We start from the raw sequence: 13,515 nt of genomic DNA, 5'->3' as shown, positions 1-13,515 counted from the left end.
GCAGCCTGGCTAGGGGAGGGGCGTCTGCCATTGCTGAGGCTTGAGTAGATAAACAAAGCAGCCAGGAAGCTCAAACTGGGCAGAACCTACCACAGCTCAGCAAGGCCTACTGCCTCTATAGACTCTACCTCTGTGGGCAGGGCATAGCTGAACAAAAGGCAGCAGACAACTTCTGAATACTTAAATGTCCCTGTCTGACAGCTTTAAAGAGAGCAGTGGTTCTCCCAGCATGGTGTTTGAACTCTGAGAACTGACAGATTGCCTCCTCAAGTGGGTCCCTGACTCCCATGTAGCCTAACTGGGAGCCACCTCCCAGTAGGGGCCAACTGACACCTCATATAGGTGGATGCCCCTCTGGGACAAAGCTTACAGACGAAGAATCAGGCAGCAATATTTACTATTCTGCAGTATTTGCTGTTGTGCAATATTTGCTGTTTTGCAGGCTCTGCTGGTGATACCCAGGCAAACAGGGTCTGGAGCGGACCTCCAGCAAACTCCCATAGACCTGCAGCTGAGGGACATGACTATTAGAAGGAAACCTAGCAAACAGAAAGGAATAGCATCAACATCAATAAAAAGGACATCTACACCAAAACCCCATCTGTAGGTCACCAACATCAAACACCAAAGGTAGATAAAACCACAACGATGGGGAGAAACCAGAGCAGAAAAGTTGAAAATTCTAAAAACCAGAGTACCTCTTCTCCTAAAAAGGATCACAGCTCCTCACCAGTAATGGAATAAAGCTGGATGGAGAATGACTTTGATGAGTTGACAGAAGTAGGCTTCAGAAGGTCATAATAAAAAACTTTTCTGAGCTAAAGGAGCATGTTCTAACCCATCACAAGGAAGCTAGAAACCTTGAAAAGAGGTTAGACGGATGGCTAACTGGAACACCTTAAATGACCTGAAGGAGCTGAAAAATATGGCACAAGAACTTCGTGACCCATGCACAAGCTTCAATAGCTGATTCAATCAAGTGGAAGAAAGGGCTTCAGTGATTGAAGATCAAATTAATGAAATAAAGCGAGAAGACAAGATTAGAGAAAAAAGAGTAAAAAGAAACAAACAAATCCTCCAAGAAATATGGGACTATGTGAAAAAACTAAATCTACATTTTATTGGTGTACTTGAAAGTGATGCGGAGAATGGAACCAAGTTGGAAAACACTCTGCAGGATATTCTCCAGGAGAACTTCTCCAACCTAGCAAGACAGGCCAACATTCAAGTTCAGGAAATACAGAGAACACCACAAAGACGCTCCTTGAGAAGAGCAACCCCAAGACACTAATTGTCAGATTCACCAAGGTTGAAATGAAGGAAAAAATGTTAAGGGCAGCCAGAGACAAAGGTCGGGTTACCCACAAAGGGAAGCCCATCAGACTAACAGCAGATCTCTTGGCAGAAACTCTACAAGTCAGAAGAGAGCAGGGGCCAATGTTCAACATTCTTAAAGAAGAGAATTATCAACACAGAATTTCATATCCAGCCAAACTAAGCTTCATAAGTGAAGGAGAAATAAAATCCTTTACAGACAAGCAAATGCTGAGATTTTGTCACCACCAGACCTGCCTTACAAGAGCTCCTGAAGGAAGCACTAAACATGGAAAGGAACGACTGGTACCAGCCACTGCAAAAACATGCCAAATTGTAAAGACCATCAATGCTAGGAAGAAACTGCATCAATTAACAGGCAAAATAATCAGCTAACATCATAATGACAGGATCAAATTCACACATAACAATATTAAATGTAAATGGGCTAAATACCACAATTAAAAGACATAGACTGGCAAATCAGATAAAGAGTCAAGACCCCTCAGTGTGCTGTATTCAGGAGACCCATCTCATGTGCAGAGACACACATAGGCTCAAAATAAAAGGATGGAGAAAGATTTACCAAGCAAAGGGAAAGCAAAAAAAGGCAGGGGTTGCAATCCTAGTCTCTGATAAAACAGACCTTAAACCAACAAAGATCAAAAGAGACAAAGAAGGTCATTACACAATGCTAAAGGGATCAATTCAACAAGAAGAGCTAAATATATATCTTAAATATTTATCCTAAATATCCTAAATAGATATGCACCTAATACAGGAGCACCTAGATCCATAAAGCAAGACCTTAGAGACCTACAAAGAGACTTAGATTCCCACACAATAATAATGAAAGAATTTAACGCCCCACTGTCAATATTAGACAGATCAATGAGACAGAAGGTTAACAAGGATATCCAAGACTTGAACTCAGCTCTGCACCAAGTGGACCTAATAGACATCTACAGAACTCTCCACCCCAAATCAATAGAATATACATTCTTCTCTGCACCACATTGCACTGATTCCAAAATTGACCACATAATTGGAAGTAAAGCACTCCTCAGCAAAGGTAAAACAACAGAAATCACAGCAAGCTATCTCTCAGACCACAGTGCAATCAAATTAGAACTCAGGATTAAGAAACTCACTCAAAACTGCACAACTACATGGAAACTGAACAATCTGCTCCTGTATGACTACCGGGTAAATAATAAAATGAAGGCAGAAATAAAGATGTTCTTTGAAACCAATGAGAACAAAGACACAATGTACCAGAATCTCTGGGACACATTTAAAGTAGTGTGTAGCGGGAAATTTATAGCACTAAATGCCCACAAGAGAAAGCAAGAAACACCTAAAATTGACACCCTAACATCACAATTAAAAGAGTTAGAGAAGTAAGAGCAAACAAATTCAAAAGCTAGCAGAAGGCAAGAAATAACTAAGATCACAGCAGAACTGAAAGAGATAGAGACACAAAAAACGCTTCAACACATCAATGAATCCAGGAGCTGGTTTTTTAAATGATCAACAAAATTGATAGACCACTAGCAAGACTAATAAAGAAGAAAAGAGAGAAGAATCAAATACACACAATACAAAATGATAAAGGGGATTATCACCACTGATCCCACAGAAATACAAACTACCATCAGAGAACACTATAAACACCTCTATGCAGGCCAGGTATGGTGGCTCATGCCTGTAATCCCAGCACTTTGGGAGTCGGAGGCAGGCGGATCACAAAGTCAGGAGATCAAAACCATCCTGGCTAACACAGTGAAGCCACGTCTGTACTAAAAATACAAAAAATTAGCCGGGCTTGGTGGCATGAGCCTGTAGTGCCAGCTACTCGGGAGGCTGAGGGAGGAGATTTGCTTCAACCTGGGAGGCAGAGGTTGCAGTGAGCCGAAATTGTGCCACTGCACTCCAGCCTGGGAGACAGAGCAAGACTCTGTCTCAAAAACAAACAAACAAACCAACCAACAAAAAACAAACAAACAAAACACCTCTACACAAATAAACTAGGAAATCTAGAAGAAATGGATAAATTCCTGGACACATACACCCTCCTAAGACTAAACCAGGAAGAAGTTGAATCCCTGAATAGACCAATAACAGGCTCTGAAATTGAGGCAATAATCAATAGCCTAGCAACCAAAAAAGTCCAGGACCAGATGGATTCACAGCCGAATTCTACCAGAGGTATAAAGAGGAGCTGGTACCATTCCTTCTGAAACTATTCCAGTCAAAAGAAAAAGAGGGAATGCTCCCTAACTCATTTTATGAGGCCAGCATCATCCTGATACCAAAGCCTGGCAGAGACACAATAAAAAAAGAGAATTTTAGACCAATATCCCTGATGAACATCGATGCGAAAATCCTCAATAAAATACTGGCAAACCAAATCCAGCAGCACATCAAACAGCGTATCTACCACGATCAAGTGGGCTTCATCCCTGGGATGCAAGGCTGGTTCAACACATGCAAATCAATAAACATAATCCATCACATAAACAGAAGCAATGACAAAAACCACATGATTATCTCAATAGATGCAGAAAAGGCCTTGACAAAATTCAACCGCGCTTCATGCTAAAACCTCTGAACAAACTATGTTTAGATATGATGGAACATATCTAAATATTGTAAGAGCTGTATATGAAAAACCCACAGCCAATATCATACTGAATGGGCAAAAACTGGAAACATTCCCTTTGAAAACTGGCATAAGACAGGGATGCCGTCTCTCACCACTCCTATTCAACATAGTGTTGGAAGTTCTGGCCAGGGCAATCAGACAAGAGAAAGAAATAAAGGGTATTCAATTAGGAAAAGAGGAAGTCAAATTGTCCCTGTTTGTAGATGACATGATTGTATATTTAGGGAACCCCGTCGTCTCAGCCCAAAATCTTCTTAAGCTGGTAAGCAACTTCAGCCAAGTCTCAGGATACAAAATCAGTGTGCAAAAATCACAAGCATTCCTATATACCAATAACAGACAAAGAGTCAAATCATGAGTGACCTCCCACTCACAATTGCTGCAAAGAGAATAAAATACCTCAGAATCCACTGTACAAGGAATGTGAAGGACCTCTTCAAGGAGAACTACAAACCACTGCTCAATGAAATAAAAGAGGACACAAAGAAATGGAAGAATATTCCATGCTCATGGATAGGAGGAATCAATGTCATAAAAATGACCATACTGTCCAAGGTAAATTGTAGATTCAATGCCATCCCCATTAAGCTACCAATGACTTTCTTCACAGAATTCAAAAAGCTACTTTAAAGTTCATATGGACCCAAAAAAGAGCCCACATTGCCAAGACAATCCTAAGCAGAAAGAACAAAGCTGGAGGCATCACACTACCTGACTTCAAACTATACTACAAGGCTACAGTAATCAAAACAGCATGGTGCTGGTACCAAAACAGATATATAGACCAATGGAACAGAACAGAGCCCTCAGAAATAACACCACACATCTACAACTATCTGATCTTTGACAAACCCAACAAAAACAAGGAATGGGGAAAGGATTCCCTACTTAATAAATGGTGCTGGGAAAACTGTCTAGCCATATGTAGAGAGCTGAAACTGGATCCCTTCCTTACACCTTATACAAAAACTAATTCGAGATGGTTTAAATACTTAAATGTTAGACCTAAAACCATAAAAACCCTAGAAGAAAACCTAGGCATACCATTTAGGTCATAGGCATGGGCAAGGACTTCATGTCTAAAACACCAAAAGTAATGGCAACAAGAGCCAAAATAGATAAATGGGATCTAATTAAACTAAAGAGCTTCTGCACAGCAAAAGAAACTAACATCAGAGTGAACAGGCAACTTACAGAATGGGAGAAAATTTTTGCAATCTACCCATCTGACAAAGGGCTAATATCCAAAATCTACAAACAAATTTACCAGAAAAAAAAAATAAAAAAAATCAAAAAGTGGGCAAAGGATACAAACAGACACTTCTCAAAAGAAGACATTTATGCAGCCAACAGACACATGAAATAATGCTGATCATCACTGGTCATCAGAGAAATACAAATAAAAACCAAAACGAGATACCATCTCACACCAGTTAGAATAGTGGTTATTAAAAAGGCAGGAAACAACAGATGCTGGAGAGGATGTGGAGAAACAGGAACGCTTTTACACTGTTGGTGGAGTGTAAATTAGTTCAACCTTTGTGGAAGACAGTATGGCGATTCCTCGAGGATCTAGAACTAGAAATACCATTTGACCCAGCGATCCCATTACTGGGTATGTACCCAAAGGATTACAAATCATGCTACTCTAAGGATACATGCACATTTATGTTTATTGTGGCACTATTCACAATAGCAAAGACTTGGAACCAACCAAAATGTCCCTCAGTGATAGACTGGATTAAGAAAATGTGGCACATATACACCATGGAGTACTATGCAGCCATAAGAAGGATGAGTTCATGTTCTTTGCAGGGACATGGATGAAACTGGAAACCATCATTCTGAGCAAACTATCACAAGGACAGAAAACCAAATACAGAATGTTCCCACTCATAGGTGGCAATTGAACAATGAGAACTCTTGGACACAGGGTGGGGAACATCACACACCAGGGCCTGTCAGGTGGTGGGAGGCTGGGGAAGAGATAGCATTAGGAGAAATACCTAATGTAAATGATGAGTTGATGGGTGCAGCAAACCAACATGGAACATGTATACCTATATATCAAACCTGCACGCTGTGCACATGTACCCTAGAACTTAAAGTATAATAAAATTTAAAACAAAACAAAAAAACCCTTTAACTTGGCCTGATACTAAATAATGTTATTGGTCAGGGTTCTCTAGAGAAACAGAATCAACAGGATGTGTTGACATTATATAAATAAATTACAGGCTGGGCATAGGGGTTCACACCTGTAATCCCAGCACTTTGGAAGGAGTGAGGCAGGTGGATCACTTGAGCCCAGGAGTTTGAGACCAGCCTAGGCAACGTGGCAGAACACTGTCTCTACAAAAAATACAAAAATTACCTGGGCTTGGTGGCACATGCCTGTAGTCCCAGCTACTTAGGAGGCTGAGGTGGGAGGATTCCTTGAGCTCAGGAGGTTGAGCAAGGCTGCAGTGAGCCGTGATTGCACCACTGCACTCCAGCCTGGGCAACAGAGTGAGACAACGTCTCTAAAAATAAGTAAATAAATTACAGGCCAGGTGCAGTGGTTTATGCCTGTAATCCCAACACTTTGAGAGGCTGAGGTGGGCGGATCACTTGAGGTCAGGAGTTCGAGACCAGCCTGGTCAACATGGTGAAACCCCATCTCTATGAAAAACACAAAAAATTCCCAGGCATGGTGGTGGATACCTGTAATCTCAGCTACTCAGGAGGCTGAGGCATGAGAATTGCTTGAACCTGGGAGGCGGAGGTTGCAATGAACCGAGATCACACCACTGCACTCCAGCCTGGGTGACAGAGCAAGACTCCGTCAAATAAAATAAAATAAAATAAAATAAAATAAAATAATTAAAAAATAAATTACAGAATTAAGTAATTAAAATTGCAATAAATGTTTAAAAAGAAGTAGAGAGTGCTATAAAATGTACTACTTAACTGAGCCTGAGAAGTCAGGATAGGCTTTCCTGAGGAATATGTCAAACAGAAATAAGATTTTTTGGTTTTAAAATATAAGAAGGTATAAGAAAAATGTTTAAGGTGAAATAAACCTATGTTTCCAAGTGCGATGAATTAGCTAGTGACAGAGTGTGTTCCCATATAAAATAAGCAGAAAATTAGAACAAAATAGAGGAGCCATCTATTTTAAGGCAGAAAAGGGCTTCTGAGTTAGCAAGAACTGAAGGAGCTAAAACTCCAGAGAGGGAGAATCACAGCTAGGGAGAGCTGAGTTCTGTAGCCACTGTGCCCAGGGGTCATTTGTTGATTCTGTGCTTGGTCAGGAGACTGATAACCCCAGGCCTTGCACCCATGGAAGACCACTGCCGGGAGGCAGAGGCCAGGAGGGATATGGGAGGAGATTTAGAATGTCTCCACAGAACATCTGTGAAATTACAGGGATGCACGAGGCTGGAGTCTAAAAAGAGAAACAGAAAACCTCTGAAGCAGAACAGAGCCTTCAGCAGTCTTGTGAAGACAAAGATTAGAATTCTGGACCCACCAGGTGGAAGAGCATGGAGAATACACCAGGATTTCTGCTGAAAATCTTGAAGAAGCAGGAGTAAAATTAATGCAGGCTGAACCTTACCAAGGATGCAACTCAGCCTCAACTCACCACAGTGCATAGAGGATTCAGGTGACCAGTCACCAATTAGAAACAAGATGCTTTATAAAATTAATATAATTTTTATTGTATGTGGAAAAAAATAAATGAGCAAGAACATCAAAAAGTATTTCAGATTCAAAAAGAGTGATAAGAAGAATTTGTCCTAGCAGACATTTAACGTTCTGGTAACAAATTTGAAACACTTGGTATACAGGAATATCAATAATGAGAATATTTAAAAGACCCACACTTTCCACTACACTCTGCAAAAAAAAAAAAAAAAAAAAAAAAAAAAAAAAAAAAATCCAGGTAGATTGGGAGTTAAACACTTTTAAAATAAAAACAAATGCACACATATAAAAGACTAGTACTAGGGGAAATCACTTTTTGACTGTTGATGGAATATGAATGAAAAAAAGATGGACAGGTTCATTACTTAGACAGCTTTATCTTTGATGGAATGAATACCAATAAAGCTGAAATTTAAAAATTCAGAAGGCTGGAGAAAAGATTTGCACATGAAGACAAAAGTTCAATAACTAAAAAGTATGAAGAGTGCATATAAATAGGTAAAATACCAACTGTCTATGAAACAAATGATTAAAAAACAGTTCATACAACAAGAAACACTGTCGGTAAAACACAATTTCAAAACTATTCAACCTTGTTGGTAAAATAACTGCAAATTAAACCTACTGTGAAGTTTCATTTTGTGCCTTAAAAAAATTTAGAAAAACTTTTAAAAAGTTATAAAAGCCAAAGCCTGCAAAGCTTCGGGAAGCAGATATGCTCATGCATTAATGATAGCGGTGTAAATTGATTCAATCTTCCTGAAGGGCAAAATGGTACTTTATTGAAAGAATCATAAATATGCCTAACCCCTGACCAAGTAATAGAATTTATCCTGAGGAAATAATGTTTAATAAAAAGTATATGTATATATAATGTTTATTTTATGATGATAAAACATTGGAATAAAGCTAAGAGCCCAACAATACAGATATATAGAAAGAAACTCACTATGGCATATCAAAATGACATACTCTAGTGATATACTAAAAATGATGAATATAAAGATGCTATAAGATATAGAAAATATTTGGATAAATCATGTTACATAAAAGGGAAGAATACCAAATTGAACATATACACCCATTATGACTATAACAGAACCATGAATATACATGAGCAAAGTGAGAAAATGACACACCTAGGAAATGTTTCTAGCTGGGTTAAGATCAACAGACTTGTAGTGAATTATTCTGTCAAGTTGTTAAAACATTAGATTTCCCTTTGCGTTCTCTTTCCTTTTCCCAACATGGCGGCCTCAGCAAAAAAGAAGAATAAGAAGGGGAAGACTATCTCCCTAACAGACTTTCTGACTGAGGATGGGGGACTGGTGGAGGAAGGAGCTGTTTCTAAACCAGTCTGCTGGGCTAATGAAATGGATGACCTGGAAGGAGATGTTTCAACAACTTGGCACAGTAATGATGACGATGTGTATAGAGCGCCCCCAACTGACCGTTCCATCCTTCCCACTGCTCCATGGGCTGCTCGGGAACCCATTATCGACCGGAGCCGTCTTCCCAAATCGCCAACCTACACTGCTTTTCTAGGGAACCTACCCTATGATGTGACAGAAGAGTCAATTAAGGAATTCTTTAAAGGATTAAATACCAGTGCAGTGCGTTTACCACGTGCACCCAGCAATCCAGAGAGGTTGAAAGGTTTTGGTTATGCTGAATTTGAGGACCGGGATTCCCTGTTCAGTGCCCTGAGTCTCAATAAAGAATCTCTAGGTAACAGGAGATTTCAAGTGGACGTTGCTGATCAAGCACAGAATAAAGACAGGGATGATCTTTCTTTTGGCCATGAGAGAAATCGGAATTTTGACAAAACAGATAGAGACTGGAGGGCTGGTCTTGCTACAGACAGCTTTGATGACTACTCGCCCAGAAGAGGTGATGATTGCTTTGGAGACAAGTATCGAGATCGGTATGATTCAGACCGGTATCGCGATGGGTATCGGGATGGGTATCAGGATGACCCACACTGGGATATGAGATCAATATGGTGGCCAGGATCGCTATGATGACCCAGGCAGCAGAGACTTTGATAGAGGCTATGATTCCCAGATAGGCACTGGCAGAAGAGCGTTTGGCAGTGGGTACCGCAGGGATAACGACTACAGAGGAGGCAGGGACCGCTCTGAAGACCGATGCAACAGATGCGATGATCGGTCGTGGAGCCCCAGAGATGATTACTCTCAGGATGATTATATGAGTGATGATAGAGGTCCCTCCCAAAGACCAAAACTGAATCTAAAGCTTCGGAGTACTCCTAAGGAAGAGTACTCCTCTGCTAGTACCTCCCAGTCCAGTCGAGCTGCTTCTACCTTTGGAGGGGGAAAGCCCGTTGACACAGCTGCTAGAGAAAGAAGTAGAAGAACTGCTACAAAAGAAACAAGAGAAGTTACAGCGTCAGCTAGATGAGCCATAACTAGAACGATGGCCTCGGGAGAGACACCCAAGCTGGTGAAGTGAAGAAACTCAGGAACGGAAATGGTCGCGGACAGGAAGTGAGTCATCGCAGACTGGGACTTCCGCCACACCCAGCAGAAATGCACGAAGGAGAAAGAGTGAGAAGTCTCTAGAAAACGCAACACTCAATAAGAAGGAAGATTGTCACTCTCCAACTTCTAAACCTCCCAAACCTGATCCTACCTGACCCAAAGGTAATGCCAGCCCCTCCACCAAAGGAGAATGCTTCGGTGAAGCAAAGTTCTAACCCTCCTGCTCCATCTCAGAGCTCAGACACAGAGCAGCAATCCCCTACAAGTGGTGGGGGAAAGTAGCTCCAGCTCAATAATCTGAGGAAGGACCAGCAAGGAAAGATGAAAGTAAAGTGGATGGGATGAATGTCCCAAAAGGCCAAACTGGGAACTCTAACTGTAGTCCAGGAAATGGAGGGAACAAAGACCACTGGAAGGAGTCAGATGGGAAAGATGGCAAAAAGGATCAAGACTCCAAATCTACACCTGAGCCAAAGAAACCTGAGGAAAATCCAGCTTCCAAGTTCAGTTCTGCAAGCAAGTATGCTGCTATCTCTGTTTCTGGTGAAGATGAAAACAAGGGAGACGATTACGCCCAGTAGACCTTGACATCCTGTGCTTTCTCCTAGTTTCTCTCCACCCTGGAACATTCGAGAGCAAATCAAACCTCTATCCAAACAAGATAAAATAAAACTCACCATCTCCTGGAGACTTTTCTTACCTTTTTTTTTTTAAATGAAATTATTTTGCATGCTGCTGCAGCCTTTAAAGTACTGAAGTAACTGGAGAATCGCCAATATAGCCAGAGAGAAAGAGACTACAGCTTTTTAGTGGAAAAGTTGTGGTGCGTTATGTCACCATGCAGTTGCCAGATTAGTGCCTAGGGGCCTCCATTTAGCAGAAATGGTAATGACAGTGATACAAGATCTGGAATCTGGTTGGTAGGGGAAGGACGTATAAGGAAAAGTGTGAGATTTCTGCTTTTTAGTTTTATCCTATTGTGGCATATATGAATTCTCAAACATTATCTGAATAAATTTTTCACTCTTGGAAAGGTAGATTTAGCCTCAAGTTGTTTTAGTCTTCAGGAGGCTGCCAACCCCTCCTGTTATTTAATTCTGAGTTTTGGGGGCCCGTCTAGGGGGAATGCTTTCATTTTTTTTTACCCCCCAGGGGGGGTAGTTGGGAGTGAGTCTATAGGCCATAAAGAATAGGACTGCATTGGACCAAAATAAATGGGAAAATAGTGGTTTGAAAAGAAGCTTTTGGGAGGTAATGGGTCATTTTGCATCAGGTAATAGGGGAAAATTGTGTGACCTCCAGCAAACAAAAGAATGGTTATTTCCTGGAGCCGGAAGCACTTGGGGGTCATGATAATTCCCAATGTTTTGTGTGTCCTGGTTTTACCCTTTCTAAACACTGTCCTTTTTGAAAGTTTGAATATATCCACATTCCGTTGAAATGTTGAAACTTTAAAAATTTAGACTCTTGTCTTCTTAAGCTCTTCATGCTGCTCTTAACCTCCCAAAAAGCAGTCTCTAAGTCACACAGATGATCTCTTGGGCATTTTCTCTCTCAGCCATGGAGAACTGTGAAAGGAAGAATTGCTGCTTTTCTCAAGCAAATCGGTTTCTTGATGCCTTTTGGTTCTCACTCCTTGCCTGCTCCTGATGCTTTGACCCCTTTTATAGATCAGAGTGCTCTAGGGTAATGGATGGTCTTGGGTGGTGAATAAAGGTGGATAAATAGGGACAGGGACAGTTAAATTGGGAGCCTTTCTTACAACCTTGATGGTTTTGTTTTCCTCCAAGTTTCCTTCTCCACTCAAATGCCACACCCATGCTTGCTGGATTTATGAGGTGGCCAGACCAATGGGTTGTTTTTTCTTTTTCTTTTCCTTTTTTTTTAAGCTTCCCTTGAGAGAATAAATGGTAATGGAGAGAACTATTTAACAAGGTCTTGGTTTCTCTTGCAACACAGTAGCTAAATTTGCCTGCTTTTATGTGCATTTTTGTAGGGATCAGCCTGGTAGACAGTATTAACAGAGAAATGACACCTTGATCTTGGTTTGCAAGCACTTCTCCCATCAGTCCTAGATTAGGCCCTGTTCAGCCATGCAGGGGTGTTGGTTTATACGTGCTGCAGCAGTGGGCGTAATGGATATAATTTACCTGGTGGACAAATGTGTGTACCAAATGAATTTAAATAATTAGGGTGGACTGGCTAGTAGCTAAGAAGTGAGCTTTTAAAGAGATACTGAAGATTGGAAGTTTTTTTTTTTAAGAAAAAAAAAAAACATTGATTGTAGATAATGAGAAGCTAGGGTTTGCCCCCTTCATGTCTACTCTCCCTCCAAATAGATACCAAACTGTTTTTCCCTCTCCCCTACCTTGCCCCCCTGTTAAAATAGAAATGGGGATTGATTAATGTCCCGCTCCTGAATACATGTAAAATTTGAAAATGATTTGTAATCTTAGACTTATTATATGGGAGATGTCCAGAGATGTAAAATCCCATCCTTTGGGTTGTGAGTTTTTTGTTTTCTCCAAAAAAATCTGATCTTAAAAAAAAATTAGATTTTTAAAAAACTTTAATATTGCTATGATGAGATTGTCTTTGCAGGACGTTGAATTGGCTTATAAAAACAGAGTTTTTTGCTGCTTTCCTAAACTGCACAGATGGACAGATGACAGTGTTTCTATTTAGTTATAGGAACTTTGTTGAATCTATATTTTGATAGAAAGATAAAAGGCCAGGCCGGGTGTGGTGGCTCACGCCTGTAATCCCAGCACTTTGGGAGGCTGAGGCAGGCAAATCACCTGAATTCAGGAGTATGAGACCAGCCTGGCCAACATGGCAAAAACCCCATCTCTATTTAAAATGTAAAAATTAGCTGGTTGTGGTAGCATGAGCTTGTGATCCCAGCTACTTGGGAGGCTGAGACAGGAGAATTGCTTGAACCCGGGAGGCAGAGGTTGCAGTGAGCAGAGATGGTGCCACTGCACTCCAGCCTGGGTGACAGACTGAGACTCTGTCTCAAAAAAAAAAAAAAAAAAAAAAAAAAAAAAAAAAAAAGGAAAGAAAAGAAAAGAAAGAAAAGAAAAAGAAAAAAAAAAAGAAAAAGAAATTTAATTTCTGTGTCCATAACAGATTTGTACTGAAATACAGCCATACTTACTTGTTTATGTACATTCTATGGCTGTATATGGGTGACTATGACTCAAAAATTAAAAATCTAATTCTCTCAGGTGCACAAGAGGAAAGGAAACTCTCCTCCCATTTTTATTTTTGAAAATTTGTCATTGTTAATTTTCTCTCTGCCCTTTTGAGATGTATCAGAATCTCTTTTGAAGGCTTTTTTTTTTTTTT

The 13,515-nt window shown here is 40.4% G+C and overlaps 1 pseudogene; it reads left to right on the top strand.

Moving 5' to 3' along the window:
• Window positions 1-8,809: 8,809 nt before the first annotated feature.
• On the top strand, window positions 8,810-11,299 carry LOC105470280 (eukaryotic translation initiation factor 4B pseudogene; annotated as a pseudogene).
• The last annotated feature ends 2,216 nt before the right edge of the window (window positions 11,300-13,515 follow it).

This window comes from Macaca nemestrina, chromosome 2, assembly GCF_043159975.1.
Source record: "Macaca nemestrina isolate mMacNem1 chromosome 2, mMacNem.hap1, whole genome shotgun sequence".
Taxonomy (NCBI): Eukaryota; Metazoa; Chordata; class Mammalia; order Primates; family Cercopithecidae; genus Macaca; species Macaca nemestrina.
The sequence above is the reverse complement of the archived record's forward strand: the minus strand, read 5'-3'. Positions and strand labels throughout refer to the sequence as shown.